Source organism: Lycorma delicatula, chromosome 12 (genome assembly GCF_047948215.1).
Source record: "Lycorma delicatula isolate Av1 chromosome 12, ASM4794821v1, whole genome shotgun sequence".
In the NCBI taxonomy this organism is placed as follows: domain Eukaryota; kingdom Metazoa; phylum Arthropoda; class Insecta; order Hemiptera; family Fulgoridae; genus Lycorma; species Lycorma delicatula.
In genome coordinates this window covers 1,537,546-1,551,793 of record NC_134466.1, presented here as the reverse complement: position 1 = coordinate 1,551,793, position 14,248 = coordinate 1,537,546, and the positions used below count along the sequence as shown (strand labels likewise).

The following is a 14,248-nucleotide window of genomic DNA, read 5'->3' as shown; positions in this document are numbered from 1 at the left end:
AAAGTGGTACTGTTTAGAAATACATTACTATAATTCCACTATTTATAAAATGTCTGGCTTGTCTAACAAATTTACAGTAATATTCATTTCTATTGCCAATTGACAAAAACCGCACATTAAAATAACAAATTATAATTATGTTTTATGTTTTTCAGTGAAATAATTTCATACTTGTTTTCTAATCTTTCTCTGTCTGTAACAGAAAGGATTACAATATTCTGGTTTTCTAATCCTAAAGAGGTTTGTATTTATGCCCTTTTTAAATTCATAGATTTGAGTGTGAATTTATTTTAATCAATTATATAATAATAGATAAGTATGAAATCAAAGAATAGGTATTATTATTATTATTAGAACTTTAATAATTTTGTAATTAGTACTAATGAAATTTTGTTGATACCACTAACAATTATAATGTACTATCTTGTTATAAAAAAACAAAATGCAATTTCACTAACCTGATTTGTTTTTAAATTAAACACTTCATTTTTAACCTCATTTTAAATTTTGTTTCACTCAGAACAATAATAAATACAGTTTCTTACACCCAAGTTGCTTAAATATTGATAAATTTTCATGCCTGTAAAACATAAAGTTAAATTAGAATGATGGGACGTTAAAAATAAAATAATCTTAAATGCTAAATATTTATTTTAAGCAAGCAAATTAAACCCAATGCAGATATTTAATAAAAAATTAACTTTATGTTGATACAAATAGGCAGGCAGGAGTAGGTTTCATAATGAACAAGATAGGGAAGAGAGTAGAATATTTCAAAACGCATAGCAATATAATCGTAATAAGGATAAAATCAAAACCTAAACCGACAACGATTGTTAACATCATGATCATGCCTACAAGCGCCCATGATCATGATGAGGTAGAGTGTGTATACGAAGAGATTGATGAAGCAATTAAACACGTAAAAGGAGATGAAAATTTAATAATAATTGGAGATTGGAATGCAAGCATTGGAAAGGGCAAGGAAGAAAATATAGTAGGTGAATACGGGCTGGGCAAAAGGAATGAAAGAGAGGACCGACTTATAGAGTTTGACACAAAGTATAATTTAGTAATTGCCAACACCCAATTTAAAAATCATAATAGAAGAATATACACTTGGAAAAAGCCAGGCGATACTGCAAGGTATCAGATAGATTATATCATGGTTAAGCAAAGATTTAGAAATCAACTTGTTGACTGCAAAACTTACCCTGGAGCAGACATTGATAGCGACCATAATTTGGTGATAATGAAATGTAGATTGGGGTTTAAAAACCTGAAGAAAAGGTGTCAGATGAATCGGTGGAATTTAGAGAAGCTTGAGGAAGACGAGGTAAAGAAGATTTTTGAGGAGGACATCGCAAGAGGTCTGAGTAAAAAAGATAAGATATATTGCAGGTGATGGATGAACGTAGAAAATATAAGAATGCTAGTGATGAAGAAAGTAAAAGGAACTACCGACAATTAAGAAATGCTATAAACAGGAAGTGCAAACTAGCAAAAGAAGAGTGGATTAAAGAAAAGTGTTCAGAAGTGGAAAGAGAAATGAACATTGGTAAAATAGACGGAGCATACAGGAAAGTTAAGGAAAATTTTGTGGTATGTAAATTAAAATCTAATAATGTGTTAAACAAAGATGGTACACCAATATGTAATATGAAAGGTAAAGTCGATAGATGGGTGGAATATATTGAAGAGTTATATGGCGGAAATGAATTAGAAAATGGTGTTATAGAGGAAGAAGAGGAAGTTGAATAGGATGAAATGGGAGAAAAAATACTGAGATCTGAATTTAAGAGAGCATTAAAAGATTTAAATGGCAGAAAGGCTCCTGGAATAGACGAAATACCTGTAGAATTACTGCGCAGTGCAGGTGAGGAAGCGATTGATAGATTATACAAGCTGGTGTGTAATATTTATGAAAAAGGGGAAGTTCCGTCAGACTTCAAAAAAAGTGTTATAGTCATGATACCAAAGAAAGCAGGGGCAGGTAAATGTGAAGAAAACAGAACAATTAGTTTAACTAGTCATGCATCAAAAACTGAAGTCATGCATCAACTAGAATTCTATACAGAAGAATTGAGAGGAGAGAGATTTTAGGCCTCAGATTAATAGTAGAAGAAAGATTAAAGAAAAATAAACCAACATACTTGGCGTTTATAGATCTAGAAAAGGCATTCTATAACGTAGACTGGAATAAAATGTTCAGCATTTTAAAAAAATTAGGGTTCAAATTCAGAGATAGAAGAACAATTGCTAACATGTACAGGAACCAAACAGTAACAGTAATAATCGAAGAACATAAGAACGAAGCCGTAATAAGAAAGGGAGTCCGACAAGGATGTTCCCTATCCCCGTTACTTTTTAATCTTTACATGGAACTAGCTGTTAATGATGTTAAAGAACAATTTAGATTCGGAGTAACAGTACAAGGTGAAAAGATAAAGATGCTACGATTTGCTGATGATATAGTAATTCTAGCTGAGAGTAAAAAGGATGTAAAAGAAACAATGAATGGCATAGATGAAGTCCTACGCAAGAACTATTGCATGAAAATAAACAAATACAAAACAAAAGTAATGAAATGTATTAGAGATAACTAAGATGGACCAATGAATTTGAAAATAGGAGGAGAAAAGATTATGGAGGTAGAAGAATTTTGTTATTTGGGAAGTAGAATTATTAAAGATGGACGAAGGAGGAGCGATATAAAATGCCGAATAGCACAAGCGAAACGAGCCTTCAGTAAGAAATATAATTTGTTTACATCAAAAATTAATTTAAACGTCAGGAAAAGATTTTTGAAAGTATAAGTTCAGGTAGGAATCACTACCTGAAAAATCATTTTATCATTTTTTTTTACGGTACATTATTCCATTAATTCATTTTTTTGCAATTTTTTATTTTTGAGTTTAATTTTTCAACAAAAATTTTTTCGTTATAATAAGATATTTATATTATATCATTCATTGATAAATTATTATGTTACAAAAAAGAAAAAAGATAGTTATATATTATATATAGTGTTTACGCCATTCTGGCATAAAGTTTTTCCGTTATTCTCTACGAATTCCAAACTAGGATGGGTCCCGTTGCTTTGTTACAAGGAATGTTTGAATTCCACTTGGTTTCGTTTTGCTGGGTCTGTAAAGCCCACATGTTTCTATTATTGTTCTTGTTTTTGACCCTCCCACCGTCACCTTTGTGACCGCGTCCATTATTCTATCGAGTTATTTCTGATTACCCTTTTCATACACCCGTTATTTTTTCGTCCCCTTACTAAACACACACACACTCTCCTGTCCGCTACCTGGATCTGGTTACCCCCGCCTTTTTTCGCCAGAGTAACTTCTCACCACTGCAGTCGCCTAGGGCAAACTTTGTGGTAACATTCACGCTCAAGCAGAATTTCAAACTCATCACTACACATTTGAGATTCCACGCCTCATTCTACCACTAAACCACATCACGCCGCTGTATTCCTGATTCACCGTGCGGACTACGCCCAGGACTACATAGGTATTCTTCTGTACTTGCTGTTACGAGTTCATCTCTGGCAAATATTTGTGTGCTACAGGCAAGTTCAGTTTTTCATTACTCATTACGTTAAACCTTTATGTTATTCAAATTTGTGGAACATTCAGTTCATCCTACCTATGCCGTTCAAGTTTCAATTTCACTTTAGTACAGTCACGACAGGTCACTTACAGAAGGCTGTCATTGTTCAGCTGCAACCCATTTCATGTGCTCAATTAAGTTCAGTGTGATTATATTGTAATTAACTCTTGTACTGTAATATTATTGTGTCTTTTTCTACGTCAAACTAGAATTACATTTTTACATTATTTAACGTTAAGTTTGCGGTTCATAAATCAGGAAAGGCCAATGCCAATCAAGATTGACTTTAATTTATTTTTCTAAGTTTATGACATTTGTTCATTGCTAATTTTTCAATATTACAGCATTTGTCAGTAATGCAATAGTTTTCCAGTCATATTATGTTTATTGATGTTTTGTTTTTCTAAGTATATAATTGTAAATCTCATTTTAATAATATTATTACTGATATGCTGATTTCAGTTGATATTTCTTATGTGAAATTAAGTTATGTTTATTTCATAATTTCATTTAATTTAAGGTTATGCTTTAACATAAGTTCAGTTGTTTTACATAATTAAAGTCCAATTTCTTTTGGCAAATACTAGCTGTGTTTTTTTATTTTTTAACTTTACCCAACATATAGTAATATATTTATTTAAATATAACTATTTCACCCTTTAATATTTAATCTTATAAAATAAAATATTTTAATTTATAAGTGTTATATAAATTAAAAAAATTATTATATAATATATACCATCTTTTATTTAAATAAAGATTTTAATTTAATACAGATTTTTATTTTAATGTAAAATAGTTTTTGTAAAAATAATCATCTAAAATAAATTATTTAATTAAATGCATCAATTAGATATTTAATTAAAATCAATTTTAGTTTTAATTAAATTAAATAAGATCTTATTTAAAATAATTTAATACATTGAAATAAATTTTAAAGTTTAAAAGACCTAAAAAAAATAATTATATTAGAATAAGTATATTTAAAAATACATAATTATTAAAACAAAACTCATGGTTTAATTCTTATCTTAAGTTTAAGTTTAATAAGATAATTACATATGTTTTATTTAAATATTTATGTTTGGTTCTTTAAAAACAAATTTATTATTATAGTAATGTCATTTTTGAAAGTCAAGATTAATTATTATATTAGCTTTTAAGTTTGTTTCCATCTATTCTGAACCATTGATTTTTTTTTATATAAAATCATGATAATGTTAGGGGTAGCTTTATCTTAAATTTTTGTAGCTTTAAATTATTAGCTTTAAGTTTGGTTTCATCTTTTTGGGCTGTAATTTTTTTATTATAACTTCAGTTAGGGGTAGCTTCGAAGTTATAATTTTGCTTAAGGGAGGAGATCCTTTTTTGAGTGTATTTTGTTTTATTAGTTGTTTTTATTTGTAGTTTTAAGGTTCCTTTTAATATTTTTTTTTTTTAAATTTGATTTTTGTTTTAAATTTTGGCTTTAAATTTATAACGCATGTAAATTTTTGTTAGGTTAAATATCCTTAATGGTTAATTTTTATTTTCAGTGTTAAGGTTTTTTAATTTAAGTTATATTTTTTAGAACCAAAAAATGTTGTGCCAGCATTTGCGGTTATTCCTCAGGTTCAAGTTAATTTTTTTAGAATTTAGTCTTATTTAGTTTTAATATTTTATATTTAGGTGAAATTTATATAAATTTGAATTTAAACCAGGATTAGATACCCTGTTATTCTTAATTAGTAATTTTTTTTCTACGGTAGTTTATTTTTTATAATTGAAATTTAATAGATCTGGCGGTTTTTAAATCTTTTTAGAGGAACCTGTAATTTAATGATATTCCATGATTTTTTGTACCTTTTTTTTCTTGTATATCTCTGTCGTTGAGTGTAATGAAAATTTATTTTATTTTCATTTTAAAGATTTATGTTAGGTCAAGATGCAGTTATAAAGAGGTTATTATGGGTTACATTAATTTTTGTTTTTGATTTTTTAATTTGATTAAATTTGAATTTGGATTTAATAGTAATTTTTTTAAATTAATTTTTTGAATTTTGCTCTTAATTATGTACATATTGTCCGCCACTCTCATAAATTGAGATAAGTCGTAACAAAGTTACGACTTATCTCAAAAATAATTTCGCCTGTTTATCAAAAACATGTCCTTTTGTGATTTATTTAAGGTTTGGCCTGCTCAATGATTTAAATAGCCGCAGTATTTTGACTGTGCTAAGGTAGCATAATAATTAGTCTTTTAATTGAAGTCTGGAATGAAGGGTTTGACGAAAATTATACTTTATTTTAAAAATTTAGTTTGAATTTTATTTTTAAGTTAAAAAGCTTAAATTTAGGAGAGAGACGATAAGACCCTATAGATCTTTATTTTGGTTTTAAATTTTTTTTTTAGTTTATTTTTTTAATTTTTATGAGTTTATTTTTTTGTACCTATTTTGGGTTTTTCTGTATCTTTAATTTTTTGATTAATATTTCCTTTTAGTTTTAATTTTGTTGGGTTTTCTTTTTGCCTTTTTTTTTTTGTTGTTCTGGTTTGGGGGTTCATTTTATTATGATTGCTGGATGATCTTCTAATTCTAGAATTTCTCAAGAGTATTTCTTATGAAGTTGTTTTTTTTTTTTTATTATTTTTTGTTTTATCTTATATTGTGAGTCTTTTAATTTAAATTATTTTTGTTATTTTCAGTTGAATGTTTGATTTATTTTTTTTTCTTTTCCTCTATTTATAATTTTTCTTTCTTGTATTTTGGCTGAGACTAATCGTTCTCCATTTGATTTTTCTCAGGGCGAGTCTGAATTGGTTTCTGGGTTTAATGTTGAGTATAGATCATTTAGATTTTCTTTATTTTTTTTATCTGAATATAGAAATAAAATGTTTATGAGATTTTTTACTTGTTTTTGGGGGGCGATTGTATAAATTTTTTTTTTTGTTAAGGTTATTTTTCTTATTTATTTTTTTGTTTGGGTTCGTGGTTCCTTTCCTCGATATCGTTATGACAAATATATATATATGTTGAAGGAGTTATTTAGCTGTTAATTTAAATTATATTTTGGCTTTTATTTTTTTTAGGATTTTTTTGTTTTTCATTATTTTAAGGTGATAAAAAGTTAATAGTATTTTATACTTTCTTATAATTTCAAGTTAATTTTCAAGTTAGTTATATAATTTAAGTTAGTTGATATAATAATTATAATTGATATTATTAGGGCTAATTGATATTAATATGGGGAGGAGTTCTAAGTGGGTTTGCTGGTGTAAAATTCTCTGGATCTATAGTGAGGAATGGATTTATATTAATTATTATTGTTATTGCTATTCCTAAAATATCTTTGGTTGTGAAATATGGGTGAAATGGGATTTTGTCAATGTTATTTTTTATACCTAGTGGGTTAGAGGATCCGGATTCATGTAGAAATATTAGATGTAGTATTACTATTATTGATATAATGAAGGGTATAATGAAGTAAAAAGTAAAGAATCGGTTTAGTGTAGGATTATCTACAGCAAACCCACTTAGAACTCCTCCACATATTCAACCTGAATGATATTTCCTATTTGCATACGCAATCCTACAATCTATCCCTAGAAAATTAGGAGGAGTAGTAGCCCTAATAATATCAATTATAATTATTATATCAATATCATTCTCAATAAAAATAAAATTTCAAACAAGATCATTCTAACCGATAAATAAAATAATATTCTGAATTATAGTAAATACATTTATTCTACTTACATGAATCGGAGCACGACCAGTTGAAGAACCATATATTATTACAGGACAAATCTTAACAACAATTTACTTCTCATTTTTTATTATTTACCCCATGTCCACAAGGATATGAGATAAATTATAAGTTAATAAGCTCAAAGCAATGTAACTTGAAATTATAAGAAAGTATAAAATACTATTAACTTTTTATCACCTTAAAATAATGAAAAACAAAAAAATCCTAAAAAAAATAAAAACCAAAATATAATTAAATCCTTAACACTGAAAATAAAAATTAACCATTAAGGATATTTAACCTAACAAAAATTTACATGCGTTAAAAATTTAAAGCCAAATTTTAAAACAAAAATCAATTTTTTTTTTAAATATATTAAAAGGAACCTTAAAACTACAAATATAAACAACTAATAAAACAAAATACACTCAAAAAAGGATCTCCTCCCTTAAGCAAAATTATAACACCGAAGCTACCCCTAACTGAAGTTATAATAAAAAAATTACAGCCCAAAAAGATGAAACCAAACTTAAAGCTAATAATTTAAAGCTACAAAAATTTAAGATAAAGCTTAAAAATCATTTTAGAGGCTGATTTTTAAATCATTTTTTAGGCTGTAATTGACAAAGCTGTTGTGATTGAGTTTTGCATCACATCTAAAGCAAATTAAACACATGAAAGATTGACAAAATGATTCTTTTTGCATTATTGTCCAGTATCTCTGTCGCAGTGTAAGAGTCTTAAGTGTTCAGAGTTGACAATTAGATTAGATTAGATGTAAATCATCCAAGCATGGATCTAGTGAAATAAGCTTACTTTGTTTATCAGTAACCTGATTCTTTATCTCACTGAATTACATGGATTGTGATTGACATGTAAAAAAGTACAGAGTATGATCTAACTCCTTAGTAGTAAAATTACATTCAGACTGTTTGGATTTCATATGGTGAATGAATCTGAAACAGAAACTAAATGTTTCTGTTTGTATGTAAAGATGAAAATCTTTGTGTTCAATCATATACAACATTAGATATACATGAAGTTAATGTAGTTTTACGCCTTTCTAATACGCATTCAGGATTTAAATTATCATCATTTAATGTAATATTACAATCCCTTGGCTAATGAGAAGAAGACTGTAATAGCTAAGGAAGACCACGCCACCATAGTGACATCTCAAGTAGCCTGCTTGGTGAAAAGCTCTAGACAATATGTCTGCTGGATTATCAGAGAATTTGATGTAATACCGATTGGTAATTGAAGTGTTTTGTTGAATGTCAGAAACTATTACCTATAAATACTTTCCAATTCGAAGAATGTCCATGAATACAACAAAGTGCTATGATTGAATCAGAGTATAAGTGTATCTCATCAAAGTGTATAATGCAGTTATACACAAATAAACTTGAAAATAGTAAACAACCAAAGAGTTCAAGTCTGGATAATATGATTTGTTACAAGGGGCTAACATTGACTTAGAACAGTAAATTAGTAATTACATGGTTGGAGTATAAGTGTGTATATAAATATAACAACCATAGCCATTGTTATATAAATATAACAACCATATACAGGCATCAGAAAATCCATGTAATTTAATAGAATGAATTTTTCTATTTTTATTAAACCTAATGGATCTACTTATCTTACATGATTATTAGATGTAATTGATTATACAATGAAAGCCACTGTATTAATGGTTTGTGCAGTCAACTTTGAGTTGTCATAATTACTACATAAACTGTTTGTATGATTATAATAATAAGGCCAATGAGTCCTAGAGGATCACAGACACCTGCTGTGATGGAAAGAGTATTCCTTTTAGTATAAATTTGTAAATTGTTAGAATGAGTGATTTGGAAATTTAGTGAATCTGACTTTTTGTTCCTTAGAACTCTTAAGAGTACATATGTTGTCTTCTTGATTACATAGTACGGATGAATTATGATAAGACAAAGAAAAACTGCAATTGTTAGAATACCACATGTGAAGTGAAAAACCATACTGTTGTAATAATTTGGACATATCGTTCTTTAATAGAATAACTCCATTTGGGTAATCTGAACTGGTAATTAGATCATCGACATAGAAATAATTTTTAATAGCAAACAAACGTAAGAATATATCCTAATTTGGTTTCTTGGAGTACAGGATATTTAAAGTTTCAAATAAACTTTGTAGGTTTGTCAGTAGGCTACCTGTTATTTCTGTTAAATCAGCACATTGCAATTGGAGATAAAAATTTTGACAAATTTTCCTTTCCTTTGAGATGAAAATTAACCGTTTTCTTTAAATTGTTTTAAAATAGCATTCACTGACACTTGACCAACACAACACACAGAAGCTATCTGTCATGTCCAACTGATATGCTTAGAGAGAAACACAATTTAAAATTTTGTATAAAGAATGAAATAAATTTTCAAAAAACATGACAACTTAAATAACGAATATCTAATAACCTCACATTACACAGACAACTTAATGAGTTTGGTCAAGCAGTACCCACAACATGGAAGTTACAAAAAATTTCCTGTGTTATCGATTAATGCCCGTTTACTTCTGTAAAATCATCCGACTGTGGAAAAATGTAATGCAATTTATTTTTCATAAAATGGATAAAATTGATGTGAATCAAAAATTTTTAAGATATATAAAGTACAGATTATAAAGTAAAGTTTCATATTTGAAATTATAGTAATTTTTACAAAATATCCTTCATCATAAAGTTTTAAATATTATTTTCTATTAATTTATTTCCTCGGTTAATTATTTTATTGCTCAATTAGCCTAAAATTTATAACCAGTCGCGTAATTTGTTTCTGTTTGTTTATTTTTCAGATATTATTTCGCCGGTATTATAAATAGAAAACAAAGTCAGAAACGTTTGCGTTTACGAAATAGTTAATTTATTTTGTAAAAATAGGAGAGTGCAAATTGTATTTTAAAATTCAGTACGTGATAAGTTTGGATACAATAGGCAAACAAAAATAATGACACTTATTTTAATCTACATTAAAATAATATATATAAAAAATGCTTACCCCGACCAACAACGAGGGTTATCTAAAATAAACGTATAAGATATAATATTAATAGTTAAGTCTGACCACAGACATGAGAATCTAGACTGCGCAATAAACCCAAGATGGCCGCTGGATCCATACGCTTCATATTATGTCACGCCCGTAATCACACTGTCTCTCCCCACCACTGGATAACCGTCTTTTCCCCAACAAATTTCTTCAACCGCCAGAGTTAATAATCGTGAAAATAACCACCCCATCTAAACTTCCTACACGGCAGCTCTCTCAGAGCAAGCGACCGACCGACAGTTTAATATTAATTTTTTTAAACATTTGATAACTTATAATCATAAAAAATAATTGAAACCAAATTTTAAAACGTATATACACGTTAACAAAGGAACGTAACCAAGCAATCCAAACGGTAGTAAGGTTCTCAATTATTTCTTTTTAGCTAGTATTTAATTTACCTTAAATAATTTACACTCACGCATACTTTCAGTACTTTAGTTTCAACACAATTTTACAACTTAGACCGTATTCTCATTAGTAATCAATCAGAAACACACAACAGGATCATTTCTATTAATACATATGATAAAAAAATATTAATGAATATTTTTTTAATACATGGGGATTATGATATAAAACGATTATTTCCAAATTTACCTCATATCAAGTCGACTACCGTATTTCACAGTACAACCCAGCACATCTGTAATACAAATAAGCTCAATAACACTTAGAGATGTTACTAATTTCACGCTAGTCCTTATAAAAAAAACAAGTAAATTTAGACTCGATTTGATCGCTATAAAGTTCCCTTTTTCTAATGTAAATTTTGTCTATGGATGGTTCAACAAGCGATTTTTTTCAGCATTTTTATAATTATTTTTCTCTCAGATTTGTCACGTAATGTTTGAGATATGGAGGTCCGAATAATCGACGTTTTAATAAACAGTAATCTCAGATTATATTTAATTTAAATCATAATTAATCTGTGAATCTTCTAACACGAAAATCTCTCAAATAATTCGAATACTATAACAAGCAATAATTTATGTAAATTTTACGGATAAATAAAATATGTAAGTCCGGAGGTCGGTTGTATAAAATCAGTGATTATTTTACTAACTGTATTATACAACGTAAAAATAAAAAAGTTATTAAGTATGATTTTTTTATTAACACTACTACATAAAACGAGAAATATCATAAAGTTCATTAATAGTACTGTCAAATGGAGAATATAACATCGATTTCAAATATTTTAGGAATTTTTTTTTTTTTATAAATAATAGTAAAATTATAATATGCTGATTCGTTAATAAAATTAAAAAAATAAATAAAAAAATTTTACCGTAAAAATTAAATTTTTTTTTTTTCATTTCCTTAACGGTTATTGCTTGGAACGTTTATTCTATGCAAATGTGTTATAAGTAGAAAACACAACGGAGTAAATTACCTGATGCCGAAATTAGCAGCCAAAGGGCGAGGGGGGAAGGAAAATTCAGGATAATTGGCAACATAGCAACATAGCACCTGTGTAGTTACTAATGTTGATCTATTTCTTATTAAGATTAATATTCTCCGTATATTAAGAGTGGGGGAGAGTGCAGAGACTCTCCCACCTCGTTTGACTCTCGTTCTCTTAGTTGTGTCGAAATTCATCAAACTGCGTATGTCAAAATGTGTGTTAAGTTGATGAAAAATTTTATTAGTTTATAATATTAGCTGCTTCCATTACATTCAGCGATGGAGAAAAAATAAACAATCTTACATAATAATAATATTAGCTTACATTTTTTTTCTGATAATTTATTAATCTATTAAAAGTGTTGTTAACGAATAACGTTGTCATACAGTAAATGATGCTTTATTTCTTTTCTGTAGGTGTGTTATTGTTTTAAAAATCGTATCAAATTTTTATTATTTGTATTTATCGTATTAGATGTATTTTACGTGAAGCTAGAAAACCGTTTAGAAAATAATTCTACGTGTAAACTAGGTAAGTTCTTTCAGATAATAATATTTTGTAATAAGAAAAATGGTACACAAATAATGTGATTATTGGTTAACTTATGGGAATGTAATGAAGTAAACGTTTTACATTTGGACATTTTGTTTTGGCAAAAATCATTATTTTTAGGTTAGTCAAATATATTTTTATTCTTGTTATTTTAATTAAAATTAAGTACTTTATAAAAATATGTAACTAAAATAATTTGCTTTCAAGTAAGTTCCGATACACTAGAACAGGGGTTTTGCTGAATCTTTTGCAGACTAAACGTTTTATTTACGTATTTCTATTTAAAGTGCTCCACTTATTAATTATTTCGGGTATCAATATTCTAGTTTTTTTGTTTGAAGTTCTGTTTTTTGTTTAGATTTCTGTTAATAACAAAACCTTTTGCCTGTGTCTACATTTGGTGATTAATAAATTAGCTATCTATTTTAGAAAGATAAATTGCCTTTGTTGTTTAGTATGAAATACTTTACAAATATTTTCTCACTTTTCTTGAAACCTTCATTATGTTCTGCAGATCAAAGCAGAAGGTCGGTTTTATGTTAGATGGTCAGACTTATTTACTTTTTTCTACAAAAATTTAGCCAAAAGTTTTGTTCTGATTTTTATTTTCATTTTTATTTTTTATTAACCGTGATAACTTACAATTGAACAACGTAATAAATGAATACAACTTTTCAAATTCACTTGTACGTGTTAGCTAAAGAACATAGCTAACGGTACATAAAAGGGTAATGATGAATGAGGCTTTCAATTATTTAATTTTACCTAATATTCAATTAATATATATAATTACAACCGCGCACGTAAACGTGACGATTGCACATTTATATACAATTACATTCGCGGTGCGCGGTTTTATAATTTTTTTTTACTAAATATTTTTTATTTTAATTTAAAGCAGAAATTTAAAAAAAAAATCGAATATTGTAATTAACAATAAAAATGTAATGTCGCCGCGACCGTGTCACAGAAAGCGTACTTCCTTGCTACATAATACACCAAAGGTCTTGGGTTTTATTTACGTATTAGTATCTGAAGAATTTTCCACATCTAGACTGTAACTACTTCAATAGCTAATCATCTTAAAGAAAAATAACTGAACTACAAATTATTGTAGATTATAAAAACGATTAACGAGTGATACGTATGGATGTAATGATATGATTTCACTATTTCTAAATTTACCACATCTACAATACAAATACGCGCGTTCGCCCTCACACGCACACACACACACACACACACACACACACACACAAACAAACAAACAAAAACACACCCACAGTGAGAGAGACAGAGATTTATTTTTTATTAATACTATCAAAAAGTAATGTGTGAAGTTTATTCTGTGTTTGTTCAGATTTTAAGTTATACTTCGTTCTTATATAGTAATGAGCTATTTTAACATAGTACAAAACATTTAACCGTGTCTCATTTTCATTTTTATAATATATTGTTATCGTAACACTATTAGCAGAGACAGTACAGCAAATGACTGATGTATTGAAGGTCTCCGGTTTGATTCTCATGTTAGACACCACCACCGACAATTGTTTCAGCCAGGTTTCATACATTAAAAAAAAAATTAACAGGTCTTGAATTCAATTCTTGACTTACAACGATCTTTTCAATAATTCAAATCGAAATAATCTTCAGAACGAGTATATGAACGGATTATATGCTATCTATAATTATACATTTTGAATTACTTGCTGTAAGTTTTTGAGAATAGAGGTCAGATAATCGAGATTTTGATAAACGTCAATCGTAGAATATATTTATTTTGAATAGATTTATTTCTTCCGTTTTCCAACGAAGGAAATTTTTGTTTAGCTTTTATTCATAA

At 27.9% G+C, this 14,248-nt stretch overlaps 1 protein-coding gene and 1 long non-coding RNA gene across 5 annotated transcripts in view; one reads left to right on the top strand and one right to left on the bottom strand.

Annotated features, from left to right (window-relative positions):
* The window catches only part of LOC142332962 (uncharacterized), a 386,939-nt gene extending 376,412 nt beyond the window's left edge, over positions 1–10,527 (bottom strand). The window contains exon 1 of the mRNA XM_075379684.1: positions 10,392–10,527. The gene's annotated coding sequence lies outside the window, so the exon portion shown is untranslated. The remainder of the gene's footprint in view (positions 1–10,391) is intronic.
* A 1,459-nt stretch (positions 10,528–11,986) lies between these two features.
* LOC142333114 (uncharacterized) overlaps positions 11,987–14,248 on the top strand; it is a 120,973-nt gene continuing 118,711 nt past the window's right edge. The window contains exon 1 of one of the 4 annotated variants that reach the window (XR_012758529.1): positions 11,987–12,381. This is a non-coding gene — a long non-coding RNA (uncharacterized LOC142333114). The remainder of the gene's footprint in view (positions 12,382–14,248) is intronic. The other 3 variants (XR_012758528.1, XR_012758530.1, XR_012758531.1) reach the window with 3 other exon arrangements.